Genomic DNA, 9,292 nt, shown 5'->3' with positions numbered 1-9,292 from the left:
TTTAAGTTATATAAGAAGTTTCATAGCAATACCAAGATACATAAAATACTTGCTCATCAATGCAGATCCTTTGATATGTATGCATAACCTGAGAGTGTCAAAAAGGTTCTTTATAAAAATGCTTTTGAGGGGCTGGGGATGTGGCTTAGCGGTAGGCGCATGTGAAGCCCTGGGTTCCATCTTCAGCACCACACAAAAACAAACAAACAAATAAATAAACAAAGATACTGTGTCCAACTACAATTAAAAGAAATGAGTATTTAAAAAAATGCTTTTGATTAAATGCACTACTTAAATTTATTTTCATGGTTTGATTTTTAAATTGAAGTAGGCTCCATATGTATGTACTATTGCAACTTATTTTAATATAATTTTAACTTTTATTTCAAAGTAAACCTCAGATATTTTAAAAACTAAAATTCTGTTAAAAGATTGTTAGTAATTTTTTACTCCTTCTCAGAAGGAGCCACTTAGTAAAATAATATTAAATTTGTCTTATTCTTAATAAGGATCTAAGAAATTTAGGTTAAACAATGACATACTAGTTTTCACTTAGAAAAAAGAACCACCTTTTTAAAAAATACATGTAGTTTATAATTATGTAATTTACAATTGCATATAGTGGCTGAGGAGAGCGTTAAAGAAGAACCCATTGCATTTAACAATGCTTCAAGAAATTTAATAAAGCCATCCTTTCACACAGAAAGTTCATTTTGGAAAATATACCCTAAGAAAATAATTACACATAAAGAAAAAGCATTGTGCATAAAGACAATATTAACAATAGTATCTATAATAGCAAATATATACCATATGTGTTCAAGTGTACATATGCATATTCACACATATATGGGAATAGATAAGCAAATGACTAGAGGATAGTTTTCAAACTTTTTAAACCCTTTCTTCAAATAAAATCTTTCACGGAATAATAACACTGTATGTAAAATAGATGAAAGCAGGAATTGAAGGCCCCCTTCCCTTCCCTTAACCTGCCCTTCCAGCTGGTGCACCCTTGAGTCTTGCTCAAAGCTCAGTGAACACATGATGAACACCACTGGGCTAGCTGGAGTATCGCGCAGGTATTAAAAACCTCGTTTGAGATTACTATAATAATGTATAAACATTTCTGTGATTCTGTCATTAAAAAAGAGCTTAATATTCTATATACATACAAAACCAACAACTAAATGAACTATGCAAAGAAAAAATTACATAGATAAAGTTAGTAGTATAACAGCAACTGGCTGTTGGGTGGTGTGTGTTCTACTTTTCTATATTCCTCCCCATTTTCCTTAATGACAATGTCTCACTTTGATAACAAGGGGAAAAAAATAGTTTGAGTAGAAAACTCAGTACTACAAGTTTCTCCATTGAATTTGGCTGGGTTTTTGAGGGTCAAATCCATGCTCTACAAATGCTATATAGATAAGAAACTAGCATGAAATCTTTTTTTTTCATCAAATAAACTCTTTATTTTGATAATAAATTTATTTACATATTTCTGGGATGCAAATGGTTCCTCACATGATTTCTAGTTTATTTATTTATTTTTTATAAATCAACTTTCAGGTTTAGGCTCTTTGTTTCATTGAATCTTCTTTTCTATAAGCAGCATGAAATCTTTTAAGAATTATAAAACTATCATAAAATTAACAAACCCTTCTTCAGTTATAAAAGATAGCAACACATGCCTCTCCTCCATCCATCACAATGTTTTTAACTGAGATTGTTAGATAAGCTTAAAGTCAATCCATATACACATTACTCATCCTAGCAACTGCCTAAAACAACCTCTGGCAAAGTGCAACTGTAAACAGCAACTACACAAAAAGTCTCTCAAAAATGAGCCCCAGGAATTCCTATCAAAACAAGAAATTTACCCTTCAGTGGTTTCCTCAGAATAAAAAATCAAAGTTGTTGTTTGAAAACACGTAATAGGTTCAGTGGTTTTTCTGTGAAGCTATTTGATCATTTTGATCTTTGAAACTGTGAGAAGGTAGTAAAAATCTGAAGTAGAGCATGTACACAGAGAAATGCAAACCTCAGACCCAGGCAGCCTGCATTAAGGACTGGAGCCCCCTAACCTCTTTGCCCCTGTGATTTTCTTGGAACATGATCCTTGTAACCAAAAGCAAACATTGTAACAAAAGCAGTGTATGCTTATGTTTTTATTTCTAAAGAAAGGTTCTTAAAATAAAGTATCAACACAGCTGTTCTTTAAGATGGGAAGGGTGATTAGTAAATTTGAGAAGGAATGATTGTTTATCAATGGGTAGCATGGGACAGGTGGACACTGCTTCCTAGCCAAACTGAAAGATCCACAGCAGAGCCACAGGAGCACCAATATCTTGTTCACCAAGAAAACAGAGGTGCTTAAGGCATAGTCTATGAATCTAAAAGAATAGAACCAAAAAAAAAAAATTAATGACAAAAAACTTTTAGGTATTTCTACTGTGTTATGTAAAGGCCTATTTTTTAAGTGTTTTTGTCATTTGATCATACTTCTCCAGGACTATCCACTCTTCATCAAACCTAAGCATAAAAACACACAAGATCTCCTGTTTCTTTGAGTCTTCACTTCTGAAGGGTCTTATAAAACTTAAATAAATTGGCAAGCTTTTCTCTTATTAATCTGTCTTTTATCATAGGTACCTCAGCCATTAACCTAGTGATAACCGAAGAAATCTTTTCTCTCCTATTATTCCCTGATAACAAAGGATTATAAATTAAAAGTCAATGATTTCACACCATCTGCCTTTACTGATTAAGGCATATCAATGGAAGATTACTATATATTTATCTCAGTTTCTCCTGTGACTCTGAGTCAGACAGGTTCGTTCTTCTCATTAAAATCGAGAGCCTAAGCTGCTGAAAATCTAATGTTTTTGTCTTTTAAAAAAAATAGTACCAACAACAACAAATCAATGAAGAAGCTAACATGACTAATTCCATACCTGAACTTAAGCACTGGCCAGGAGTTTAAATTTATGTAGGCTCTAAAAACATGCTTGGATTTGCACAGGCTCATACCGACACCTGGGTATTGGACAATTAGGTGTTTCATTGCTTAATTTCAGATTCCAAAATTTTATGGGAAAAATCAAACCATCACAATTTCTGGAGGAAAAGAAGGTAAAATTAAACAAAGGTCTTCAAAGAGGAAGACATTTCTCCATGAAAATGCCCCCTAACTTCTAAAAATCATAAAAAGTGTCATTTGTAAAACGCAACATAACTTTTTTATGGAATACATACATTTTTCTGAACTTGAAACTGTTAGTTGAGGTAGAAAATAAAAAAAACAATTATGAAATCCTTCAACCTTCTTCCTTATTTAAGCAATTGAGATATACAATGGAAAAAAAAAAACTTTTTTTTTTTGTTATTCTTTTTGTTGTTGTTGGTTTTGGCAGAGCCCAGAGGTACTCTGCCACTGAGCTACATCCACAACCCTTTTCATATTTTAATTTGAGACATCTTCTCTCTAAATTGCACAGGCCACCCAGGACCTGTAGATCTTCCTGCCTCAGCCTGGCAATTTGCTGAGATTGCTGGCATGCAACAACACCTCTGTCCAAAGGACATTTTCTTCCAAGGAAAACTGAGGATTATTACACTTTATTATTACAATCAAGAAGAATACCTACAGAGAACAGAAAGGTATCTATCTATCTATCTATCTATCTATCTATCTATCTATCTATTTATTTATACTTTTATTACTAGATGGATACAATACCTTTATTTTGTTTATTTTATGTGATCCGAGATCGAACCCAGTGCTTCACGCATGCTCGGCATGCCCTCTAGCACTGAGCCACAACCCTGGCCCACAGAAAGATCTTAAAATAAACCATGTTTTTTTTCCCAGGGTTGGAGATTGAAATCATGACCTCACACATGTTAAACAAGCATCCTAAATCTGAGCTACATTCCTGGGCCTTTTTTAAAATTTTGAGACGGGTCTCACAAAATTGTCTAGGCTGACCTGGAACTTACTACATGATTCCCAGGACTAAGTGCAGATCTTTTAAGGAAGAGATTGTTTTTCAAATTTTAAACCAGTGCCTCTCAAATTTTATTGTATTTCCAGATCCCAGGAGGTTTCATTCAAATGCAGATTCAAATTCTTAGATCTGGGGTGGGCCTGAGATTCTCTTTTCCAGCAAGCTCCCTGGTCATATCTATATCACTGTTCTCAGCTTCAGGCACTTCAGCAAGGACTCTACACTTCCCCTCTCATCTGCCTCTCCCGAAAACACTTAGGCATGACCAAATCAAGGAAAACTGAGGAAGAAAATTTCATTTCAGATGGACACTCATCTTTTTGACCCTTCTCACAGATCCTCTTTCATATCTAAGCACCCAAGTCCGGTTTTCCTGGCCTTTCTCAAATCCTGATGTTAAACAAGGGATCTGATAATCCCTTTTAAAGAGAAATGTTGGTGCTATTTATGCTTGCAAAAATAATATCCACAGGCCTTCCCTTAGCACTTTCTGGGTAAGGGACAAGCGGAGGCCCACAATTCTTACATCTAAATATCTAAGTTCTCAGTTGTGGGAAATAGAAAGTTCAGTGGTCCCTTTTCAAAACACACTCCTTAGCCTTTTGGGGATGTAAGGTCCATTTTACCTACAGTCCTTCCCTTTGCCCACCCTGATTGTAAAATTAGCCAATCACGTAGATTATAACCCCAGGCTCCTCCTATCAGGACAAGCACAGCCTTAGGGATAAAAGCAGGTGGACTGCCCTCCCAGTGTGCTTGCTGGAGATTTTCTTTGGTGGCATGCCCTTCTGTATTCTAACATCAGTCAACACCAGGGCTCAGCAACTTGCTCCCAGAGAAAAAGCACAAAAACGTGAAGGTTACAGGAGCCGGTTCTGCCCTGGGTAAGGGCTGAGTGTAGTTTCTATAACCTGCCTTACCCAGACCCACCTAAGAGGACATGGGGAATGACCCATCAAGTTCCTTCCACAATCTCACGATTCCAGCTCAGAATTTTCAGTCACTCCTAAACTAGCAGTTGCTGGTAGCAGGCCCGCCCTGGCCCCTGGGGACTCAACCCCCAGTTCTTTGTTATGCATGTCAATGTGGCCAGCTCACAAGGCCGTGAGGCGGGCTTGTGGTTCCCTGTTTATCTGCCTCGCTCATATGTGTCTCTCAGGAACATCTTGACCTGTTCGAGCCTCCTGATAGGGGACGGTGACATGACGGTAATCCAAGGACGCAGTTATTACTCTTCCCTCCTCACTTTTGAGTGATTTCCCGCAGCTGTTAAAAAGATATATAAGGGGAACAAATCTGGCAATAAAGCGCGCACATGCTCCCTCCTGGATGAAGAACCTTGGTGTCCTGTGTATTTTTTAACCCCCCGTCCCTCGCCGGACTTGGCTCCGTTAGCCGGACGGGGCAGCAGTCAGCTGAGAAACCCATCCGCCAGAGAACCCATCTGCTAGGGACCCATCCCCAGTCGTTGTTGTGCTCCCCACACCCTCGCAGACCTTTAGAGTAACCAGCTTCAGGAAGAGTCGCCTTCTGCTTAGGTCTCCCAAGTCCAGCCAGGATTGTGTCACCTATCATGGGTACATACACAGCTCTCCCCTTCAACTTCTCATCCTCCTGACAGGCCTCTCGGTATTCCCCATTCGTCTGTTTTCCAACTGTCAACATTTTTTGTTAGAAGATGGGGGAGGGACGGAGGAGGGTTAAAAATCCTTCCATAAAAATGCCTCAGCCTTTGTCAGAGCCTTGACAGTGAATCACATCCTCAAGCCAAAGGAGAGGCTGTGTTTCCTGTTTGGGACACAAGACTCCAAAGCCATCAAAACTACACCCGTTGGGGTGTTTTTGTCCAAACCAGCACCTCGGGGCTGGGAGCACGTTCGAAGTTCACGACTTGCCCTAACACTGGAATAACGTGCGAGCTCGAGGTCTGCTAACTGAGTGTGCTCAGTGTGGGATTCTCCAGGGGCCACCTAGGGATGGGGGAAACCACGGGGCTCTGCACGAATATAGTTAACATCCCTCTGGGAAGGGGAGGCAAAACCGCCACGGCATACACGGACCCGGTGGATTGGCCCAGCCCAAAGATCCCCCCCCCCCCCCCCCCCCGCCTGAGTGCAGTGACGTCATAGGTGGCGAGCGATGCTACCTGGCCACACAGGAAAAGATACAAGCAGCCCATGACCTGGTCAAACAACAATTAGCGGAAGGACATATACAACCTTCTGTATCTCCCCATAATACTCCCATTTTTGACATCAAAAAGAAATCTGGTAAATGGAGATTATTGCAAGATTTAAGGGCCATTAATAATGAGATGGTTATTATGGGATCTGCTCAATCGGGGATTCCTCAATTGTCTGCTTTGCCAAAAACCTGGTATGTTTTAGCTATAGATATTAAAGATTGTTTTTTTTCAATTCCAATTCATCCTGAGGATAGTCCACGTTTTGCATTTACTATCCCTGCACTGAATCATGAAGGTCCTGATCAGAGATATGAATGGAAAGTACTCCCTCAAGGGATGGCTAACAGCCCAACTATGTGTCAAATTTATGTTAACAAAGCAATCCAGCCACTTAGAAATCAAAATCCTGAACTACAAATATTTCACTATATGGATGATGTATTATTAGCACACAAAGATAAAAACACATTGCTAGAATGTTATGCCACACTTACAAACTTATTAAAAATTATAATCTAGAGATAGCAATAGATAAAGTACAATTAAATTTTCCAATTAATTATTTAGGAGTTCTATTATCCTCAACCATGGTCCGTCCACCAAAAATTCAAATCCGAGTAGATCAACTCAAATCACTTAATGACTTTCAAAAGTTATTAGGAGACATAAATTGGATAAGGCCTTATCTAGGTATACCAACAGGAGAATTGGGACCTTTATTTGATATCCTAAAAGGTCCATCAGATCCAAATTCACCCTGAATGTTAACGCCTGAAGCAAGAAAGGCATTAAAAATCATTCAAACATATATGGAAAATATGCATTTGGATAGAATTGATATAAGTTTGCCTTTATTATTTATTGTACTACCAACAAAAAATATTCCTACAGGAGTATTTTGGCAAGAAGGTCCATTATTATGGATACATTTATCTTATTCTCCTAACACTATTCTTACTAGGTATCCTGAGGCTGTAGGACAATTAATACTCAAAGGAATAAAAGCAGCAAAGGGAGTGTTTGGAATTTCTCCCAATAAAATTATTACTCCATATACTATGAATCAAATTGATGAGTTAGCTAATGAGTTAAATACTTGGGCAATAATCATGTGCAAATCTAATGTTTCATTTGATAACCACTTACCATCTAATCCTTTACCATCTTTTTGGTCATTGCATCCTGTAATTTTTCCAAAAATGACAAGAAAAACACCTATCATGAATGCTCCAAATATATTCACTGATGGGCCAAATAATGGTACAGCAGCAGTAGTTACCCCTGATCAAACTTTTACATTTTTAGTACCCAAACAATCAGCTCAAGAGGTAGAGCTTAATGCAGTATTACAAGCTTTTGTGATGTTTAAAGATTCTGTATTTAATTTATTTTCCGATAGTCAGTATATAGTTAATGCTATAATATCCCTTGAAGATGCTGGTAGGATTTCCCCTTCCTCTACTGTTTTCTCTTTGCTTTCCACTATACAAAGTCTAATCTGGGACAGAAAAGATCCATTCTTTATAGGACATATCAGGGCACATACAGGATTGCCTGGAGCCCTTAGTTTGGGCAATGATTTAGCAGATAAAACTACACATGACATACATATTTTCTCTACACTAGAATAAGCTACAAATTTTCATAAAAAGTTCCATGTCAATGCTAATACTTTACAAAAGCATTTTAAAATAACTAAGGAACAAGCTAGACAAATAATAAAACAATGTCAAAATTGTGTGATCTTTTTACCACAAGTTAATCTTGGAATCAATCCTAGAGGACTGATACCTAACCATATTTGGCAGATGGACGTCACACACTTGCCAGAATTTGGAAAATTAAAATATTTGCATGTTACAGTTGATACTACTTCTGGATTTTTGATGGGCTCCCTTCATGCCAGAGAAAAAACTAAAGATGTTATAGCTCATTGCTTACAAAATTTTGCCACTGTGGGCGTTCCAAAACAGTTAAAAACAGATAATGCCCCTGGTTATACTTCTACCTCTTTTAAACAATTTTGCTCATCATTTGGCATTACTCATATAACAGGAATCCCATACAATCCACAGGGACAAGGCATAGTTGAAAGAGCTCATCAAACTATTAAAATGTACTTATTAAAGCAAAAAGAGGGAATTGGGAAGGGGTATATATTCCCCAAAGATAAACTTAAAATAACCCTTTTTACTCTAAACTTTTTAAATTTGGATTCATCAGGGCTTAGTGCTGCGGAAAGGCATATGTATCCAAAAAATGTACATAAGCCCAAGGTACTTTGGAAGGATATTCTAACAGGACAATGGAAAGGTCCTGACCCCGTAATTTTCTGGAGTCAGGGGTCTGTTTGTGTGTTTCCACAGGGAGAACAGCAGCCGATTTGGATTCCAGAGAGATTAACTAAGGTCCTGACCCAGTGATTGTCTGGAGTCGGGGGTCTGTTTGTATGTTTCCACAGGGAGAACAGCAGCCGATTTGGATTCCAGAGAGATTAACTAAAGTGATTTCCACAGACCAAAAAGAAGATGATTTGGCTCAAATCCATAACAGCTGATATCCAAAACTCCAGTTTGGCTATCCTTACATCTGCGACAGAACCAGGATGCTTTTTTCAATATCTATTTTATTATTACCCTTTCCCACATCATGGAGTTCTATTTTGTTTTTTGAGCTCATACAGACCTAGGTTAATGTTTTGCTGATCAGTTCTATTTTTTGACTATAGAGTTTTTAAACATTGCAATGGAGATTTCACCTGTAAAAAGTCATAAGGCCTTTACTACTATGTTATGTGTTGTATGTATTATATTATATGTGCACACTTGTGTTTTATGTTGTATGTTTGTATGTACATATATCCATATATCATATATGATGAGCGCTCATGAAAAAAAGGATCCAAATATTTTTTTTTTATTCACGTGATTTAAATGGTTTAATTTAAATTGGGTAAACAGCTGTTGAGGATTGTTTTAAAATGTGAACAAAAAAGGAGGTTAACAGATCTGTTTGTTTACTTTCACCTTTCCTTTTCATTATATTTAATAATTCTGTTTAAGATAATGTAAATTGTTAAGAAAATTGTTTTCTTTTA

At 37.4% G+C, this 9,292-nt stretch overlaps 1 protein-coding gene across 1 annotated transcript in view; it reads right to left on the bottom strand.

Annotated features, from left to right (window-relative positions):
- Ccdc126 (coiled-coil domain containing 126) overlaps positions 1–9,292 on the bottom strand; it is a 64,429-nt gene that overhangs the window by 17,810 nt on the left and 37,327 nt on the right. The gene's annotated exons all lie outside the window — the stretch shown is intronic.

The sequence above is a fragment of the Marmota flaviventris genome, chromosome 1 (assembly GCF_047511675.1).
Source record: "Marmota flaviventris isolate mMarFla1 chromosome 1, mMarFla1.hap1, whole genome shotgun sequence".
Lineage (NCBI taxonomy): Eukaryota > Metazoa > Chordata > Mammalia > Rodentia > Sciuridae > Marmota > Marmota flaviventris.
This window is presented reverse-complemented; position numbering and strand designations above follow the sequence as displayed.